Genomic DNA, 23034 nt, shown 5'->3' with positions numbered 1-23034 from the left:
GTAACACGTGTCGGTCGCTACTTTAGAACAAGTAAAAATACTCATTGAGATTGTAATATGTAAATGGTATTTACCTATTGTTTTCTTTACTATCTTAAAACGAAATAACTCACGTGTTTGAAGGAAGCCGCCTACGCTTGAAGTAATCTATATATATTTTTCCATGCCGTACAACACATATTACAGTGTAGACAGAGAGAACCTGGGAATCCAGTGTTAAGACATTACTTATCCTTTAGAGACATTTCTGTTCCACACATTCTATTGAGTTCTATTAAACTAGGCATTACGTGTTGAGGGGCGGAACTTAACGCGTCGCTTTGCCTAGCTATCAGAGATAGTTAGGTAGAGTTACGGTACAATAAAAATTAATAAAGAAGTTAAGTGCGACAAAATTATCTCTACTTATACCGTAAAATATATTGTTCTTTTTGTAAAGAAAAACATATTTTTAAAACTACACGCTGTATCCCACAAGTAGAGTAGACAAAGGGAGCATCAAGTTAAGACAATCCGTTCCCCACTTTCCTAGAATTTTTAAAACATTGTGTGTTAAGTAGCTGATCTCAACACCGCACTTTGTGCTACACGGATACAAAAATGAAAATAATTTGCCCCGACTAAGAATCGAACTCACGACCAATGTGCTTACAATGGATATAAAATAAGCAACTATTAAGAAGAAATATGAAGCTATATAAACCACGGTTGACATAGCAACAGGAACGCCGCAATGACTTCAAAAGTCCGAACGAACAATAAATATTGTGTTTGTTTCTTTTTCTCATTGTTTGTTTTCTAATAGCCTATGGGGTATGATTTACATGACTTGTGTCACAGAGTAAGTAAGATTATCGATATTGCTTGAATAAAATTATGATTTTAAGCAGTTATCCCAATGCTACCGCTTATCTAGGTATTGTGTAACAAGTATATACTTGATATATATAACAACTAGCGGACGCGCGCAACTTCACTTGCGTATTTAGGGGTGAATTCTAATAACCCATGAAACATGTGTTCAATAAAATATTTTTAAGAGTCTAAATTTCAAATTTTATAAAAATCGGCGGCGATTTAAAAAAAATCCATACAAACTTTCAACCCCTTATTTACACCCTTAGGGGGAGAATTCTAAAAAACGATGAAACATGTGTTCAATTAAATACTTTTAAAAATCTAAATTTCAAATTTTATAAAAATCGGCGCCGATTTCAATTTTTTTCCATACAAACTTTAAACCCCTATTTCAGCCCTTTAGGGTAAAAATTTTTCAAAATCCTTTCTTAGTGGATGTCCAGATTACGAAAGTAAACATCTGTCCAAATTTCAAGTTTCTACGCACAGCGGTTACGGCTGTGCGTGCGTCTTACCTCAGTCAGTGAGGACAAGTCCTTTTTATATATATAGATAATGGCGTTCTTAATAGAAAACAGCAGTTTTACGTTTTTTCACGCATAGCACACCCTGCTGTATATAGAGGGAACCTAATGTTAAGACACTCCTTTTCCCGCTTTACACCCAGTTTTTAAGACATTGCATATTGAATGACGGCATTCAACGGACAGCGAGAGCGGTAATGAAAAAGTTTAATATTTATTCAGTCAAGAATTTTGCGTAAATCGATTCAGGATCAAAATGTTAATGTGTATATAGTCCAATTCCAAAATTGATGTAAATGTCCACTTTTTTTTTTCCATTAAACTAACCACTTCGTTCCACTCTCTTCCATGTTTTAAAATACCATGCTTCTGGTTACTAATATGTAATTGGTAATATATGATTTTTTTTCTAAATATTTCGCTCAACTCACGTTGGGTGGCAACACAAAAGAGCTTACCCTAATAACTATCTCATAAATTTGTACCATTTTATTTGAATTCTAAAAACGGACAAATCTGATCGAATATTTCAATTTATTTTATATTTTGCCGACGACCATTGTTTCTGAAGTTGAAGGGGAACGATGCTATCAATACATAAAATAAGTTTAGTTTTGTTTCACGTACAATACTCGTATACTGAAGAATTGGCCGAACAAAGATCGATAAGGCCCGAAATAATTCTACCTGGGAATGTTGCCAGATATATGAAATATTTTGTTATGCAATTTTAAGAACTCCACAAATATGTAAATTGGGCGTATTTTAGGGGTTATTGATAAATTTTTGACATTATTATCTCTATAGCAGTATGCGATTTAGATAAAGTATTTACTTAGTTAAATTTCGTTCTTCGATTTGAATTTTTAAGGGCAATTATAATTAATTGATATAATACTACAATTCATTTAAGTAACATAAGAATGGGACGAAGGATGTAGATTCGATTATCCAAGATATGTATTATTTTTTAGTTCCCTGCTCCACATAGACAAAGTGCAACGTTGCGTTCGAACAATCAACGCGGAGTGTCTCGTATTCGGTTATTAAGCGGAGAATGGAATATCTTGACTCTATCTGTCCTACTATTTATATTACTCTGTGATACATTGTGAAGCTAACAACTCAAACCATACTAAGATCAGTTAGAAGTTTAACTATGTCTTAATATTTATGATCTGAGAATCGAATTCGCTATCATCGTTTTCATTTAAAAACATTTATGTCATATATAATTCTAATATATTATAAATATATATGGCATGTTGATTTAATATAATAGACCACAAATCGCTCAGCCTTCTGTTACGATTTAGGATATTTATGAATTGATTAGAATTTACAACTTGGTGGCATTTGAATTGTAATAGCTATAACAAGATAAGCGAATAACTTACTAAAGTGGATAACTGACACCAAATATGGAATGAATACAGGCTACATGCTGTCGTAGTGTTGGGGCACGAGCATTGAATGTAGGTACAATATTGTAAACGTAAGTTCAAAATATATGTAGTAACTCTCTCATAATGTAAATTATATTTGGGGCTCACTTTATAAGAGGCGGAGAGCGGAGAATAAAAAGAGGAGAGTTACGTTTAATAACTTCTTTTCGGAACGTATATTGATTGATACTAATCTCATGTAACTATATTTATTATTTCATAAAATCATATACTTACCGTATACGCATATTTCATTAGAAAAATATTTTAAATATTTATATTTATAATTTTTTAAATATATATATTTCCTCCTTACTTAAATGTAGTAAACATTTAATATGATAGGATAATGTTTTAAAATTAACACTTTTTAATTTTTCTGTAAAAGAAACAAAAATAGAAAAGATATCCATCTATAGAACATAGACAATAGTTAACTTAAATTCGAAGAATTAAATAACAAGATAAGATAACATACAAATTCTATTCAAAGATGGGTTAGTATATTTTGTATACAGACAACTGATAACCAGGAATCGCCTAACTTCAGTCTCAGCTATCACATTCACAGCTTGACGCTTCTCCTCCATTGCAGGGTAGGCTGAGAGATTCCAGAGTTAAGGCACTCCGTTCAAAATATATCAAATCTATCAAATATTTCTCCGGTGCTGAGTTCCGCCACTCAACACGTAATGCCTACAGAATTCAGCGAAAAATGGGGAACAGAAGTGTCCTAATAGGAATGGACTATCATGAAAATAGGTTCCCAACTTAAAAGTATGAACCTAAAAAAATAATATATATATTTTTATGGAATACTATGGCGTCAAATATGAATTTTGTCAATACCTAACCAGAAAAATGCAGCAGATAACATAACAGCATGCATATGAAACTATTTTAACGCATCTTCTCATAGACCAACGAATGATGTCGAAATAGTGATGTGATAGTGTTAAAGAAACTAATATTTAGATATATTTAATTAGATAATTAAGTAAGCTGTGAAGAAATAAAAAGTAAAATCACTTCCGCTTGTAATAATATGAGAAATTCATTATAGATGATTAGTATGGAAATTTAAACTGGGATTTTGGTTTCAGATGTTATCGACATGATATTGTAAGTATGGATCCATTATAATTATACACTTTTAGTTTATTTAATAACTAATTTATATTTATGAATTGCCTAGAGGCCCTCGTGGCGCAGAAATATAAGTGTGCGCCTGTAAACGTGACGGTCGAGAGTTCGATTTCTACTCGGGGGAGTGTAATGTTTAATATCTTCTTCGCTCTGGTAACCAGGCAAAACGCGGCGTTGAGTTACGCTACTCAATATCTCAAGAATCCGGCGGAATGTAATGGAACTGTTTGAATGGGTGTCTTAACCCTAGGTTCCCAGGTTCCTAATGCCTACTCTGCTATAAGCGGGATTGAGCGTGAAGCTTAAAAATAAATAATAATTACCCAGAAAATTTTGAGGAGTAGCATTATATGAGGGCGTCGTGGAACAGTGCCTGTAAATGCTATGGTTGAGGTTGCGCTTTAAACTCGGGGTAATTGAATATTCTCATTTCCTCATGCTGAAAGTGCAAAGCGCGGCGTTGAATTCCGCCACCCAAGCCGCTATGTCTCGAGAACTTAGTCTCTTCTTACCAGGGTCTACCCTGTTATATGTGGGATGAAGCGTCTAGCTTAAGATTCTATTAATAGATTCCACTGCTTTTAATACGTAGGTAGTAGGTATAGACGTTAGACACTGTGTCCCACCGCACAACTACGGTCTTAAATAAAACTTTTTTTTATGCAGAACTATAAAGCTAAGTCAAAGAATTCTAAGCATAAATTAATTAATAAAGTAGCTTCAATTTAATATACCTGAGTTTTTTTCTTATTTTTATTTTTATTTTTTTTAGCTTTACGCTATATCCCGCACATAGGCAAATGAAACCTAGTGTTATGATCCTCCGTTGATATTCTCTATCGGTGTTTATTAAATCGTTATATCAAAAGTTTCTCAGAAAGTGAGTATTAGGTGTTTAAATCCGTTTCTTTCTATCGCTTGATTTGAAATTGATCATTTAACTTAAATATTTAAAATCTCGTCCGTCCGGGCCATTACGTGCTCATTAAAATATTTTTGTTTTGATAACTGCTTGTATGAGGAAAGTGAATGTATGAGAGTAGGTAAGATACTCGTATAGATATATATACTACTTATACATTTCTTATTATAACGTAGATTTGTTTGTTTATACTTAGAAAATAAATTAAACTACGATTTTGACGTAACCGAGTTATTGGGGTCAATGATTAAATACCGGAAGCTGCAGGTTCAATTTAACGAGTGTTAAAATTTATGTTAACATATTTTTTTAAATGTGTAAATATTCCTCATAAAAAAGCGATACATTGTTTCTAGCATATTCTATAACACAATTTAAACAAATGTAAAATAAGATTGGTTGGTAATTAAGGACTCGAACTCACACCTCTTGGTGAAATTTTCTCATTCTTATATGTTTTTAAAGTCCTTTAGATTTCATTTTCCAAAATGAAAAGTTCAGAATCCATACCTATATTATAAATTCGAAAGTAACTCTGTCTGTCTGTCTGTCTGTCTGTCTTTTACGCAATCAGGGCCAAACCGCTAATTTAATTGTAATAAAATACACATATAGAGATACATGAGAGTACCGGGATGAACATAGGATACTTTTTTTTCTTATATTTGTAATATTGTCGATATATACTAATATATTAAAATACATTTAATTTGACATGCAATTTACTCCGCCATGTTAATAACAATCGTCGCTACGCGTTGCTAAGCAACGGCTTGCAAAGTTTGTTGTTTTAAGAAAACGTCACCCAAAGTGACTTTGCTTAATGCATACATGGCGCGATTTGTATACATTAACAAAAATTAGATCATTTCTATAATTTGATATTCATCCTTATGAAAATAAATATAATAGTCACTTTTAGCATTTTATCTAGATTGAAATTATAGTTTACTGTATAACATTCTAATAAATAAGGAGATGTCACTGATTTCAAATGACCTAGCCTACGAGTGGTATAGTATGACCGACGCGAACGGGCAGATGACTTTGATGGTTTTGTAATTTTTTATATATTTTCAAATTATTATTATTTTTTATGTAATTATTTGCTGCTTATAATTAATTTATCTCAGTTCGGTTATCTATACCGGTTTTATACACTTAAAATATCGTAATTTTAATCATTTCGGATTTTATTTAATATTGTTCGCAAAAATTAATAATTAATTAATATAGAAAAATGTTTAGTGCACGCGCACGGCAAACTTTAGGTACTTTTTCTAATATTAAAATTTTCCTTTAGTTACTTTTACTTCTTTTGTTTGTTCGTTTCGGTTACTCAGATATTTTTTCTAATAATAAATCTCCACTTATTATTATTTTTTAACTTATTTTAATTATTTAGGCTTATACTTTCGCGGGCGTAGCCGCGTCCGGGCCCACTAGTACTCTATATAAAAACGTAACGTAAAAAAAAACTCATACTTGTCAAATTCCCCAAGTGGGAATTGAACCACTACCGTCCAGGTAGGTATTGCCACTGCGCTTCTACAGCTTTATTTAATATATTTAAATATTTATTACCAACTTTATGATAGCTATATCATAATCGACAACGTTAATAGCAAAATAAATTGAAGAAATCAGCTACCTGTGGAACATAACGAGACGTTATTCATACAAATGTTATTACTTCAGAGGTCTTATTGCAATTTCAATGGTATTATTAAAATATTTACCTTCGCTCGAGCCTCAAGATTACGGTTTGTCAAAATATTACGTCTATAGGATATCTTGAGACGCTCAAGTTGCAATGCTTAAATTATAGACGGATGCCTTTTTTTTGTATTATTATCTCGTGTATCACACATATGTAGAACAGGATAGACAGAGGGAGCTTAGTTTTAAGACATTCCGTTACGTGTTAAGCCGCGAAACCTAACGCCGCGTTTTTAATTCCGCCGAGTGGGAATAGAATCCACAAGGGACGTGAAGGCAGATAAATCTATCTAACAACTCTCTAGTAATACCACATTAAGGATACAAAAAAAAATTAAAGCAGTGGGACTCGAACCTGTGCCTCTTGAAAATCGTCCAACACTTTATTACCTAATATAGTTATAATAAAGTCATAATATAATCATAACAAAGTCATAAAATATAACATAACCATAAACGCCGAAGTTTCTCACTTGAGTCATAGTCGAAGTCGGAGTCATCAACATTTCAGCGCAGGGCGGCTGGAGCCCACCGCTGCAGTGATTTATACTTATTTTGCTCTTGAAATTGTCTACTCGTAGCTTATTTAAAATGTTCACACTGATAGATGTATCTCTTAGGTTCCCTCATTTGTTAGGTGATGGCTTAATTTTTGGGCTTGATGTTTGTTTGTTACAAAAAAACTACTTAACTAATGTTTTATAAAGTTATCGTGTTAGAACTGCTGTTTAAGATTTACTTCCCCTGACATATTTTTTACGTTATCTAACGCAAAACATGCATAACTTCACGCAGAATCCCTGATATAGCAGGGTAGGCGGAGAGAACCTAGTGCTAAGGCACTCCGTCCAATTCCCGAAATATCGCGTGTGGAGCGGCGGAACTCAACGATACTTTTTATCTTGTTACCAGAGCGAAGACGTGAAAATATTTAGTAACTTATTCTTCAGAGTAGGAATCGACCCCACAAGCGTTTGCAGTCGTTATGTCGGTGCACCACGACGGAGTCCTTGGAGCTAAATCTGCTATGTACACTTTGAATAAGCAATTTTTGCAGTGGCTTAACTGATGTTTTTGACGTATCTACGAGTATATTTGTTGTAGTTAAATGAAACTTTTTGCAATATCTCAGCTAGATAACAAACAAAGCTTTTTTCCTTTGAGTCTTGTTGTCAATTTTCAAAATAATTTAACAATAACGTTTTTTATTAACTTAATAATGTCCCAATAAATAAATAAAAACTAAAACAAGACTTAGTAAGTTATAGTTTAAATATTGAGTGAAAATTATAATTCTTTTACAAAAAAAATTTAATGATCGACATTTAAAACAGTTATTTAGTTATTGCACGTATTGTTACATACTTGTTTTTGTATGAAATAAATTATTTATTTGTTAGACAATCTGAGTTTGTTTTAGAAAAAAAGTGTAAGTCTAATTCACTTTGTGCATAATCAATAATAATTAGCAGTGTAGTAATTAATTTAAATAAAGTGAGAATATTGATATTGGATGTATCATCAAAATTGGGGTTTTTTTTTAAAACAAATTTTTAAGAACATATTGATTAAGTATTTTAATGTATAGTAATAGATCCTCCTCCTAAATCAAATATTTTATTATTATTTTATAATATGTTTATAAGAAATGTGAATTATTCACAATTCTTAATTTCTTGTTTTATTAACAAAATTTGTAATAAGTATTATTAGCTTGTTTTCAAATATAATACATAAATATTTAATAACAATTTTTTTAATAATAAATAAATATTATTATTAAAAAAATAAATATTATAATTAAAATATTACCTGTCAAACAAAAATCACTTTTCATGTCTGAAATCACAGTGCACATCACTACACAGCACAATCGAAAAAAAAATCACTCATTAAAAAAACTCACAGATAAAAAATATCCTATTAACCACCTACAAAAATAAAAAAATAAAGTTATAATAATTATAATTTTTAAATGATTAATCTTCTTTATAGTTATATAGGATCGCGCGTGGTTGCTGGATGCGCGTGCGCAGGGCACTGCGTGACTACGGCGCGGCCACGCTACCATTGAAGCTGACTGAAGAGCTTTCGCAATTGTTTCATATGTTATATTACGTGGTGTTACCGTTACTCATATGTGCATTATATCTGTACTTTACTATTCTGATAGTTAAATTATATATTTTTTAAATTACATTCACGAATACGTATAGAATTTTAAAATTTTAAGGTGATTAACAAGTATTATTGACCAGTAAAGTAAAATTAAAGTATGAACGAGATTCAAGAGGCCGTCATGGTTCTTGGTTACAAGCGTGATACTGTTAACGCGACGGTTGTAGATTCGACTATAGATTATTCTAAGGGAATGAAATATTTGATATTTTCATTTCCTCGTGGTGAAAACAAGGCAAAAGCGAGATTTCTGCGGAAAGTTGAGGAAGGGCGTGGAGTATTTTAATGGAACGGAGTGTCTCAATACTAGATTATCGTAAAACTTTTACAACTTAAAACTTAAAACACAACTTAAGTTTCAGCAAGAATATTCCGCCTATTATAATTTTAATTTTATTTTACAGAAATATTTTTAAGCTATCATATACTGTATATTATAATAGAAAATTTAAATATAAATATGAACTTAAAATCTAAATAGACATAAAACAGAATATTCTTTTGTAACAAAATTAGCGTTCACGAACTCACGTAAAGCATTCATCCACCACTATTTAATGCTACAACGCTAACGAGCTTCGCGATAGCTTTCTTGCAAAGCTTATATTAAAGCTGGTCCATTCTGTTACTTTATGCATTGATTTGCAAGTAAAAGGCCACAAATTGTTTCCTTTTAAATACCCATTGTTTGAGAACGGACCGTACCTGCTGGTGTACTTGATCTTATTGTCCTAGGTAGTTATTATTTGGGTGGTGTTTGAAATTGAGCTCTATGGTCAGGTGTTTAAGTATATTATAAGTTATTCTGGAGGGTTGCTTATTTGCACTAAAGTTGTAAGCGTGGTAATTGTTATGAGCCACCGCGCCAATGCTTTATAAGTGATGCAAGTTTAAAGTTTGTATTAACAGTTAAGAATATCAATATTCATGTTATTTTTGTTATTATTATTATACAAAATATACTTTTATTATTATAAGAGAATTTCAAAATCATTTGTGTTATTCTCAAAATATGTTGTAAATAATCCAAATAAGTTTCATACTTCTTGCAGGGTGGAGTGCCCTTCAAAGTAGTACTTAGTTTCAAGACACTCCGTTCTCCACTCTCCACATAAATCCTAGATATTTGACATTAAGCGGATATTAACGCCTTTACCGCTATTACCGCGTGTTACGGTATATCTCACTAGTCGCCTATATCTAAGCAAATCACGTTTTTAACTTTAACTTTTTTGTGTAATTTCCTAATGTTCACAGCTTATAGAGAATAACAAAATTGAAAGAAATTTAGAATTGTGTCGAAATCAATACAATTTACGTGAGTTACATACGTGAGCTATATATCTATGGGGAATGTAGTTAAACTACGTGTTAACTTGAAGATATATAAATTGTATGAAAAAATGTATAAAGCCTTTGTGTCTATATGTATATTAAATTGTGATAGAAATAATTATAATAAGGAAAAAATTGCATATAATTGAGTAGTCCATCTATAAACGTGAAGTTTATAGGTTGTAATCCTATTTGAGGTAATGAATTCAACTGAGTACCATCACTATACACGTAAAATCTCAAAAAAAATGTTAAAAAGTACAGAAAGAACTTTTTAAAACTAGATTAGAAAACAAAGGGAGAAAAAATTAAATAAACATTTCCCCAACTCAAGACGAACCCATAACCGTCGCGTATAATTAGGACATTCTTCAACTAAACCACAATGCCATACAGATTCATAAAATCAAATATTTTCTTAGCAACTTGACGAATTTAACACTCTGTAAGTATTGGGAACAGTCGCCGGAGAAATGAATTATTCATACGAAAATCATCTAATGACTTATAAGTATGAAATTTTTGAGATACTATCATGAGATTTGTCACATGCAAGTATGATTTATGGACATCACTATGTAAATGAATGCTAAAAATTGAATATATTTATTTTTTTTATTTTACAAAGCCTATACGTTCAATTCAATAGATAGATTATAATACCTTGTAACCTTATTAGCGAACTCTACCATTTTTATTTAAATTTAATTCGTCATACATCGGCATCTTCTAACAAGGGCTATGGGTTCGATACTCACTGTATATTGTATATTGAGTAGATCTCAATGTCTAGAAAATGGACAATAAAAACCGGGAAGTGAGAATCGGAGTGTCCCGACACTAGGTTTCCTCTATAAATTCATGTGTGAAGCTGTATTTTTTAATTATATATTTTATATGTAATTGGAAATATTGTTAATTCATACTTATAAGGGTTAGTTTTAAATTAAATTAAGGGGGGTGCCTAATTTGTTTGTTTTCCCGTTTCTGATTTCTAAAAATATCATATAAATATATATATGATTACATTTCTCTGTTTTACAGTGACTTTTTGTATCGATAAATCAGTAGGCGCACAGACCCTCGCTTCCGTGGTCGCTACCCATGTTCACGTCAGATATCGATGCTAGCCAAACTTTACATGACTTTAAATTTCATTGTACATTTGAAGCTGGAATATTATTTCTCCTTGGATTTTGCTTTCTCCATATTTTATGTTGTGCGAGTGATTTATACATTACTAGCGACCCTCTTGCGGCTTCGCCCGCTTTTACTACTGGATTATTTATATAATGTATGTTTGCAAAGCACTTAAGAAAATAGGAAAATTAATTAAACCCTAATGCAACCCGCATTTTCCAATTGTTTCTAACAGCAAGGAGGTAGGTACCGTAATTTTAAATCTGTGCTACTAATGTTTTCAAGTACTTATTAAAATATATTTAAATGATTATTTTTACATAGTTAAATGATTATTTTTAAACGGAAGAAATTATAAACAAAAACCTACCTACTAATAACTACTACAAAAAATATGAAACCAAATATATCGCGCTGAAATAATACATTCAACTCCAATTATTCAATACGTGCAAACGCATCTAAATCTTTGTTGCTATAGAGGCAGGCGGGTTTTTTTTTCGAGCTTGTGGTTAATGCTGAAGAGAGTAATCTGTCCCTGATAAAAAGCAAGCACTACGTGGCTTCCTGTGAGGAAAATTAAATAGAATGCATCGGCCGAGAATCAAACCCGGGCCGCCCACATGGCAGGCGAGCATTCTACCACTGAACCACCGATGCGTGTAAGGCAGGCGGGCGCGGCGACAATGGCGAGTGGAGAGCCGTTTCGCAGCAAGGATTTTTTGATATAGTAACAACTTCTAAAGTACTTATTAAAATGAAAAACAGTAAAAGACAGTTTTGATCTACATTTAATGGCCAACGTAACTAATATACTTATTTATATGCTGAGAGTAAGGGATAAGTGAAACTTAGTAGTAACATACAACTGATGTATCAACGGCGGGATGTGTCAACAATTAAATGCGTTTTTCTGTAAAATTATTCGCAATTTCGAAATAGTGTGAAAAGCAAGTTTTATCATCGTTTAACATAGAAAATTAATAAAGTATTTTAAAGGATAAGGATTAATACCATTATGGAAAAATATCCCTCACAATAAAAAATATGTTGAAATTATTATTTTTAGACAGAAAAATGATCACTACACGTTATTCTTAAAAGATACGAATATGCCGTCGCGGACTTTTTTGTAGATCTTATTAAGAGGAACAATACTCCAGTACGTTTTTTCATGTAGTACTTACCATTAGAGCAGCGCATGCGCAAAAGTGTCTCAACGGGTAGGACTTTATACATATTTATCGTATTTATGTTAATTTACATAAGAATGTACAAATAATAAACTATATATAAACCTTCTACGAAAAACACCCGACTTAATGGTGAAGGACGCATCAAAATCCGTTTGGTTGGTTTAGAAGAAGAAGAGTTAGAAACAACAGACAGACACGAAAAGCGACTTTGTTTTATAAGATATAGGATAGGATATTAAAAGCCGTCATGATAGAGTGAGTCATCGGCTACCTGTACTTATATACAATAGTAGTGAGTTCAATTCCCAATAATTATTATGATTGTATTGAAATAATTTTATTTCGCCGTTTTCAATAGGCGAAAATTTAGACACACGAAAATGAGATTACATGATACACAAATTACAATTTTAAAAATTGGGTGGAAAGCAGAATGTCTTGACACTATATTTTCTCTCACTATCCTGCTATAGGTACTTGGTAGATGCATCAAACAAAAAAAAACACTACAAAAGTAAGCAAAACCGTGCAATGTAACTTAAGTAAAAGCTTGCTCTATACACAAATTAATTAATGATAAAAACAAACCATACAAGCGAGCGGCACCTCTAATCAAGTTTGCACAGTACTGTTACCCTTCCAGGACGATAACGAATTACATTTAGAACCTTGCACTCTCCACTTATGTGTGGTCTGTATTAATGTATTTGTATTTTTTAGCTTCACTGTTCACATATAACAATCTAGGCAGGTTCTCTGCTCCGCGCCCTGTCAAATTTTCGATACATTGCATGTTAAATGGTGAAATACAACGCCATGCGTTATCTTATTACACTCAAATGGGGTGGGAATGAAAACCAACATCGTAACGCTTACAGAGGCTACCGCTGCACTATAGGCCTCAAAGTAAAACAAAAAAATGAAATGAAAAACAATAATATTTACTATACTCGTACAGAAATTGACGAAAGAAATGATAATAATTAATTCCCTCGTGTGAGAATCTACTGTCACGTTTACAGTCAGATACAGTGCCGCTGCGCTATACTCAATATAAAGCAAAGAAGAAACTGAAGTGAAGAACCATGATATATGTAAATTGACGTAAGGCATGCAAGACCTTCCTCATGGAAATGATTTTTGACATTATGTCTGAGAATCTACAAGATTTCCATTTCGTAACTTAATCTAACTTAATATATCATGCGATCAGATCTGATATATCGCCGGTTATAGAATTACTCAACACCTATAACGATATAATTTTCACACCTCATATATTTATTTACTTTATGATTATCATAATAAAATAATTAACAGAAACATGAAGAGAGCAATAAGTTTAAAGTTTCAATTTCTTACACCGTATCGGTTACGATGAGGCCGGAGTGGCACAAGCGTGTGACTGAAAACGCGACGGCTATGGGTTCGATTCTGAATCGATATCAGAATGGGGGGAACGAATTATTAATTAATTATTAATATTTTCATTTCCCCGCTCTAGTAACAAGGCGAGCGCCACCTAAATTAACCAGAAAAACCAGTAAAATTTTAACAAAAAAAAAATATATATTTGAATGCATAAATTGCACACAATAATTAATTTTCGTATATATATATATATATATATATATATTTAAATATATTTTATGAGTTATGCCACTTTACTGGACGCACCAAATCTAATCGAATGTTACGTAATATATGCATATAAACTTATCGACCAAGTTCATCTAAAACAAGTAGCACTCACGTTATTTTATAATATATTTGTTTTATAAACAATAGTGTTTTCATTTCTATATTAGCTGTAGTAAATACTAAAGGCAGGAGTAAGGAACAGTTTTGCTATACGTGAATAAATTTTTCTCTATTTATTTTATAACAGCTCCCCAGGAGTACAAGCGTGCCAGTTTAAACGTGACGATTGTGGGTTCGATTCCAACTCGGGGAAATGAGATGCATGGAGCAAAAATGGAAAAAGGGCAATAGACGAGTATCTTCATACTAGGCTTTCTCTGCCTAGCACGCTATATGCGGGATACAGCGGGAAAGCAAAAATATATTTATGTATATATTTGGAATATTGACTTATACAGCTATCGTCGCGAATTCGATACTCGTGTGACGGTCTCTGAAGAACTTTTTTTTTAATCTGATGGAACTCTATAAAAATACTATGATTTTTTTAAAATAATAACTTACTCTATGAGTGGTAAATTATTCATTTGCGTTAAATATACGTGTGTAAAACGTAACGGACGTGGGTTCAATTCCCACTCGGAGGCATGAAATATTTAATATTTTAATTTGTCTGCACTGGTAACAAGGCAAAATATGACGTTCCGGAACATAAAACGTAATACTTCAAGAATTCGACGGATAGTGGATAACGAAAATATATTCATGGGAACGAAGTGCCTTCATATTAGGTTCCCAGGTTCCCTCTGCTTACTACTATGTGCGGGATAGAACGTGAAGCTAAAAAAATAGTAACCAAAGGTTGTAGCCTCCTCCTTCCTTAATAATAAACTTGGAAAAGTCAACGAACGCTTTCAGAGTAATAATACAAATATTTTCAGTTGTTTACACAGCGTTAATGTAAACTAAAGTAGCTTTTGTATTCATAATAATATAATTATGTATTAACTTAAGCTGAGGTAATAATTAATAATAATTAATTGCAAGAAAAATTTTCATGTCTGATGGCGTTGATATCTTTTTCTTGTAATTAAAATTATATTAATCACTAAACGATTTGTGGAGGAAAAGTGAGTGGAAAGAGAGGTAGGGGAAGACTATTGTTGACTTTCGAACTTTGGAGGACTGTCACGTGAACAACGTGTCAAGCATGCGGGGTTGATGTAAAAATTGATGGGCAGGCACAGTGGGTTGCATCAAAAAGGTTAATGGGAAAGAAAACAAAGCGAAAACGGAGAACAGCATGAACTGACAGCAGGTAAAGATGAATTTGCAATACATTTTGGACCGAGAATAAAAAAGAAGTAACCTTCACACTGACTGTAAGAATAAAATAACATGACAACATATCATTGTCCAAAATCCACAAAACAAGACAAACAAACAAACAAGAGGCACCCGCGAGGCAAAAATGTATTATAGGCCCCCGAACTATGTATAAAAGGGGCATCTATCACTATTGGGCTATTTGTCACTGAACAGATTTACGTGTGGGAGATCAAAGTTGCCGCGGAAGCCCCCGATATCAAAGCATTTAGTTAGAAATGCCGCACACGTAAAATAGCTAAGGCTGCTTGTAAACTATAAATAATAGAAACCAATACGTTAATTATAAATAACTTTATATTTTTGTAATTTTTATATGTAGCGATGTGCAGGTAATTTTATTCTCCGCCAATAGAGAGAAAAATCTCTTTGTTATTTTTTTCATGTACTTTAAAGTCATATTTATAACAGGATCTATCTTTTTAATCGTACAAAAGAATATAAAAGAATTGAGTGCCTTTTTATACCTTACAAATGATTTATTAAAGCTGAAACAATTTTTCTAGTACGAAGCCTAAATTATCAGCACATCTCTAGAAAAACTAGTAGTAGAGTTAAGTCAAAAATTATATACTAATTGTTTATAATTTCAGTGTGTAGAACACCTGTTCTACGTGACACGTACGATGTACGAGTACGTGATGTGATCGTAACCGTTCTCGTACCCGTTCTTTTATTTATCACTATTTTCTAATATATTCTCCTAATTATAAACCGGGTTGTTCTTTGAAAGGATTAACTTAAATTGTCGTTTTGGTGTGAATGAATACAAATATACCTTAAATATTTTTGTAATGTAAATCAAAAACTGTTCCTTTCAGGTATTTCTCATATCTGTATATAGACAGAGCCTTTAAATAATTGATAAATATAGCTTCGCACTGTAACCCGCATATAGCAGAGTAGGCAGAGGGAACCTAGTGATAAATCACTTCGTTCTCTAGGCACCAACGATTTCTCAAGACAAAGAGAAATTCATATAGTAACATTAAACTGTATTATTTAAAAAAGTTAGCCTATACATTCCAAGCAATATTTATTCATTCCCGCAAAAAGTGAAAGCTATATTTTTAACAGCTATAATTTGCCAGCCGTCATGCAAAACGCCGTGTTTAAGTGCACGCGATCTCCCGACAAAGGATGCGCAAAAACCAATGACATAATATACAAAAAAAACGGGTCAAGTGCGAGTCGGACCCGCTCGTCGAGGGTTCCGTGTCAATATCAGGAATTTCGTGTAGGTAAACGGGAAGTGCAACTTATAACAGGCACACTTAAGAATGGAGGTGTATGCATTTTGTATGAAATGAAATGGAAATATAAGTTTGTAATTTTTTTCAATTAAATGTCTATAAAAAATTCTTATAAGAGATCGGTTTTTTTTTCAAATTTATATTACAGTTAAAAACAATTCATAAAAATTGATCCATATGCACGCGAATTTAAGTTTCAGGTAGGGGTCAGGTTGCATAAGTTGCAGTTCCTACCGTCTTGAAATTGATCCGGAACCCTCAGTGGACTAGTCCTACTTACATTGACCGATTTTTTTATTTATTTACAAAAAAATTAACAGAACTCATCTATATGTCACAACTTATATTATTTCTAAGACATTATCATAATATTATGTTTATTATTTCCAAAATAGCAAATCCATATGTAAGTTCCAACATGGCACCCATCCAACCCTAAGCCTGTATGGTTTGTTACTCGATTGCTGTGAATAGATCTCATGCTCATTTAAATAATATATTCTTGAAGTAATACGAATAAAGAATGACTGACCTATTTCTATGATAAAGTCAAATAATTTAATGTATGAGTTTAAAATTAAAATGTATTTAAATTATCATCATCATCAACAACCATCTTTTGTCCACTGCTGGACTGCTGCTGGCCAATTCCCCAATTCTCGCCACCACACTCGATCCTCAGCTCTTTGGACCCATCCGCTTCCCATTATAGTATTTAAATACTAACAATAATTGAAAACATTTTAAAATATAGAAAAATTAAATTAAATTTTGACCAAAAAGTTAGAAGAGATGGCTATAAGTTACATTTTTATAAAAATGCCACGATAAAAAAACGTGTGATAAAATAGTCACGATACTTATAGCCCAAGATCCCATTGCCCCCAAACCTACGTCGTTTTAAAAGCTTTCAAGCAATTCAAGCTGAAATTTTGAGGATTATTAATCTAATATGTAGTTAAAACAATATGAGTACTTACTAAATTAAAAGTGGGGCCCTCTCAAAGTTAGCGTCATCACCGAACAAACTTGCAGGTTTTAACCAGAGGCTTCAACATGCACCAATTTAACCAACAGAAAGCATGCTTATAATTTACAAATGTCTCAATAAGTTGTCGAAATATTCGCATCAGAGTGGATTTACTACGGTCTGTTTGACCGTAGCAGCCAGCTTACGACCAAGGACGGCCAACGTGTAGTCCGCATTCTTAAGGAAATGTTGGTACTTGTGCAATCAACTTGCTCTATAAATAAAACCTAGCTTTTGGTGCTGGAGTTATCAGTGAATAAAGCTTATTATGGATGATTGGTTGCGTAGGTTTTTGTAACAAATTCGGGATTGTACGTTTTTCGTATTACGGGTCGCTTTCGCTTTTTGAAAGTGACATCAAATTATCATGCTACTTTTAGGTATATCACCGTTGTATACTTTTGCCTCGATACCAGAGCAAAAAAAAATTAAAATATTAATTATTTCATTTGCTCGAATAGAAATCAAACCCATAGCCCGTCGCGCTTGTCTCACACTTGTGCCCCTTCGTCACAACTGTCCTTATACAAAATTTTAATCATACATTAAAAGTTATAGTTAATCTAAATGGAAACCTATTCGTGTTATATAGTGATCAAAACAAATAAACAAAACAAATCGAAATTTTCGTTGCTTTCCTGAAAGTATAAAGCTTTCAATACATATAAATTAACGTCGCCATTTTACATAATAACAGATATATTTATAATAGCAATTTTAAACTACACTTACAAATCGGTGTTGCTATTTGAGATAAATTTAGAATATTTATCTACTAAATTACGTTAGAGTCAACCAGAGACATTTACTTTAAAACAATATCTAAATATGAGTAGTGATAGCAGAAAACTTATATTATACTAATATTATTATAATTCTAATTATTTTTTACTATGCCGTGCCGTGTGTAAGAGTATGTGAAATCTTGCAAGCTCTATGAGATACACTTCTCAGTAACCTGATGACTTAAAATGTGGATTACATCTTCAGTTCTTATGATAGTGAAGAAGCTCCCGCACACACCAGGTTAGGCAGAAGGAACCTAGTGTGAAGATACTCCATTCTCCATCAAGACACTCCCCTTCCACCAAACTCACGTTGCGTGTGGGGTGGCGGGACTCAATGCTGCAAGATAATATGAATTCAAGACTAGATTTTTTTATTGCTTTCCCTATTTTACATGGGATATAGTTTGAAACTGTTAAATATAATAAAATATTAGATACCTACTTTATAAATAAATAACAAATATTTAATTCAAATTCCTATACAAATTTACAATTGTAAGATAATAGATAAGAGGTACGAGAGGCCATGAATAAGACTAGCTAATTAATTATTATATCTAATTTCATTAAGTTCCAATGGGTCTTTATATCGATTTTGTGTTGGAATTTAATCAAAGTTTCCAATTAACGAAATTAATATGCTGTTGTAGTAAATATTTAAGGACACCAAATACTATAGTATAATACAATTAGGTATTAATTAATGTTATTAAAATATAATATGTTAGTACAGTTCGAAATATGCCATATTTTTAACACATAATATGCAAGTGAAAAAATTTTTTCTTTTTTTTTAGCTTTATCCGGTATCCCGGATGTATCAGGGTAGGCTGTAGGCCTAGTGTTATAACACTCCGCTCTCCACTTAACTCCACGTCGTGTCAACTGCACTTTGTCTGGATATTAGAGCGAATACATGAAAATATTAATTAATTCGAGTGGAAATCGAACCCACAAGTTGTCGCATTTACAGTCACACGCTAGTATCCCTGCGCCACTACTAACGCAGTTTTGGTAGTTACCAATTTACCTTTAATTAAAGGTAATATTAACTTACATTTATCTCCAAGTGTACAGTCGATAAAATTGCAAAATAAGTACATATCGCATAATGTCCCAGGTTCAATTTAACTGTAAGCAGCTTATTAGACCGTTAGGCTATGGATGGGTGTGAAAATGACCGCTTGAATTAGCTGAGTAGCTTCATCGACTTGTTCTAAGCGAGAGTTATGATGGTGATACCAAATGAATATATATTATGTACTTTATAAAATAATATTTTCTTTTTAAAATGAATTTATATATATTTGAATGGGTGAAACAGGTGTTATTTAGTTCCATCCGTCTCCCGCTCAGGTTAAGTAGAAAGAACTTAGTGCTTAAACACTCCGTTCCCCACTTTCTCCGTAATTTTCAAGATTTTCCCTTTTTTCAAGATTTTGGGAAAACAAAAAACAATTTAATTACACTCTTTCTCAAATATATTCTTTCGTCTACCTTGCTAGTGTATATGAGATAGGCATGTATACATTAATAGTCTTGTAGCGCCACTTAATTAGCCACAAGCACCGAGTACTTCCTTCATACATTATACATTACGTAGATTTGTATCTACACTATTTAGAGCAGGTTTTCTTACTGATGCACTTGAGTAACAGCGACAAATAATTCATTTCTTCCAATATTACATATTACTACTACGAATACTTATAAATTACCGTAAGGACAGTAAACGACGGTTGCGAGTTCGCTTCCCACTTGGGGACCGGAAGACGTTAAAACAAATACACACAATACAAATTAAATACAAATATTACAAAAACGATAAATATTTATTTTTATTGAATATTGACTTCCTAATTCAGAAGACAAGTTCTTTAATTCGAAACTAAAGTATATGTATGTATAATAATAGATACATAGACTAAACAAAAGCTGTCTTTAGACGAGCTCTAACAATGGCAGCTCCGTTGACGTTCATCTGTCATCGTCTCTCTGAAGTCTGACCTCTTCCTTGAACTACTTCAGAGCTCAATCATCGGCGACCATCATAAAATTTACTGCGAATAATCGATATTAATTCCTACAATCGATATCTGAGTGAATTTAAAATCGATTTGTTTGTATTTGTCAATTTGCTCAATTGAAAAGATGATGGTATTTGTAAATCTGTTGAAAACGTAAACAGAAGAAAGAGAAAACTAAAAAGATTATTAAGTAAAAAAAATACAATATTTATTTATAAATTTATGTAATTATTATTATTGATTTTAAAGTTAAATAAAATAAAAATTGTTTAAACGTGTTATTTTATTTATTTATCTATAAAGCTCTTCCGTTACTGAGTGACAATGCACAGGAAAGTTAAAATTAAAAATGTAGCCTACCTACTTAAGAAGTATTTCAAGATTTTTTCTTAGTACTTAAGCACTAAGAAAAAATCTTGAAATTCCTATGAGAAAGGAAAAAGACGGTATTTTCGTTTCTACGTCTCAAAGTCCACCGTAAACCAAGACGCGGATGACGACTAGTCTTACATAAACTTTAACATGACATAACTCCAGCATACAAACAATAATATTATCTTTGACACTAAGAAACAATAGTAAAACATTGCTTGTTGTATAACACAAGAGAGCGGTTATATAAAATTTTCAATTTATATGTAAATTGTATTTACATATAATTATTATTTTCTATATAAGTCGTTAGCAATATCCATACATGAAGGATATTCTTCAATTCTTATTTATATCTTGCATGATGGTAAGCTGGAAGCCCTCGTCAGGCACCTCTCAGAAGCTCTCGGCACAAGTCTTGGCGAGTGGAGGTTACAAGAGTGTAAGCGACATGGGCTTACTTTCGAGACATTGCATCTTGAGTGATGGACGTTATCAGAGAGAGAGAAAATGAGAATAATAATGTTTACTCCGAGTGAAAACTTTAGCTCACTCACGCCAACTTTAGTACTATAATAATAACGTAATATGTTTGACGCTAAATAAATGTACTAACAAATGGATTCTTATGTGACATAACTTCAACAAGACGTAAACGATACGATTTGCAAAACTATTGTACTGTATAATTCAAGTGGAATCAAAATATTTTAATTTAGATGATGATAACTTCTACAAGCAGTTTCGAATTGTAATTTAGCAAAGAGATGTCAGTGATATCAGTGTTGTCAGTTCAAAAAGGTACAGTGAGCTATGTAATTGTACAGCTATAACGTACGTCATTGTCATTTTGTATCCCATATAATATAAATCAGAATAGGCAAAAAGTCCGAGTCCTCCGAGTGGGAATCGAACCAGGAACCATCGCCCCTACAAGCAGATACGATAATAAAATATAACTTAATATAAATATAATAAATATCTTTTTAATAGTATATTATAAACGTTAAAGCGTACCCACTCTCACACACGGCTCGTTGGTTCAGAAATAATGTTCCACAAATAGACCGTTAGCGCCTTGCACTTGCACGCCGAATTGACTTCGATTGTCGTAACCCGTGTCTGTACTTCACTAATAATATCGATTATACAATTAATGAAGATATTCATTTTATTGAAAGCGAAATATGTAGCTGTTTTTAAAATAATATGTATATTATGGGTTCGGTTCCCACTTGAGGTAAATGATAATTTAATTTATTTGCAATGGTAGCAAGAAAAATAACGGTCTTGAGTTTCTTTACTAAGTAAGCAATGTCTCCGAAATTAGGAAACGGAGTGTCTTAACACTAGGTTCTCTCAACTTTCTCAGCTATAGCTGAAGCAATTTTTTGCTAATTAATTTAGATAAAGAATATGAAATGAAATCTTGTAATAAAAGTAGACTATTAAGAATATTTTTTGCATCCAATACCTCAGACACTATTATAATATAATTTAGCAAATTGGATGTAACTAATTTGATATAGACGGACAGACAGAGCTGTCACAGTGTCTTACTGTCATCGTACTAAATCAATTAGTTAGTAATTAGAAGTGTGAGAGAAGTTTACACTTCCGCATTTTATAATTGGGTGTTATTGTTATATCATTATACAAAGTACAGCCCGCAACTTTACTTGCGTGGACTTTAAGCTCTTTTGCACTGATCCTGTACGAATTTCAAGAAATTCTGTTTCTATATTATAGAAATTTCAATAATTCGATATGTCGTAGAATTATTGAAATTTCTACACATTTAAGCATATTGATCAAAGAATAATAATTATTATTATTTTGAGCTTTTAGCTTTTACAACACAAATCTAAACAGTTTTTAAAGGTTTTGAAAATTGTTTTTAAAATATTTGTATAAATGTATTGGTACTTATTAATGAATATATAAAATACAGCGCAGCGTTAGGCTCTGCAACATATATATAATATTGTGTAGAAAAACGAAAGGTTTTAATAGAGATATAACGTGGTGCAAATAATAATAAGCACTTTTCATATAAACGAAAAACATTATAAAA

The 23034-nt window shown here is 32.2% G+C and overlaps 1 protein-coding gene across 2 annotated transcripts in view; it reads right to left on the bottom strand.

The window, feature by feature from the left end:
* Positions 1-23034, bottom strand: part of LOC146539343 (uncharacterized) — a 171107-nt gene that overhangs the window by 86647 nt on the left and 61426 nt on the right. The window contains exon 1 of one of the 2 annotated variants that reach the window (XM_085208256.1): positions 8427-8670. The exons of the other annotated variant lie outside the window; for it this stretch is intronic. The gene's annotated coding sequence lies outside the window, so the exon portion shown is untranslated. Of the gene's footprint in view, positions 1-8426; positions 8671-23034 lie in introns of those variants that run through there. 2 annotated transcript variants of the gene reach the window in all.

The sequence above is a fragment of the Heliconius melpomene genome, chromosome 4, assembly GCF_056956725.1.
Source record: "Heliconius melpomene rosina isolate 202511_hmr_F chromosome 4, ASM5695672v1, whole genome shotgun sequence".
Lineage (NCBI taxonomy): Eukaryota > Metazoa > Arthropoda > Insecta > Lepidoptera > Nymphalidae > Heliconius > Heliconius melpomene.
This window is presented reverse-complemented; position numbering and strand designations above follow the sequence as displayed.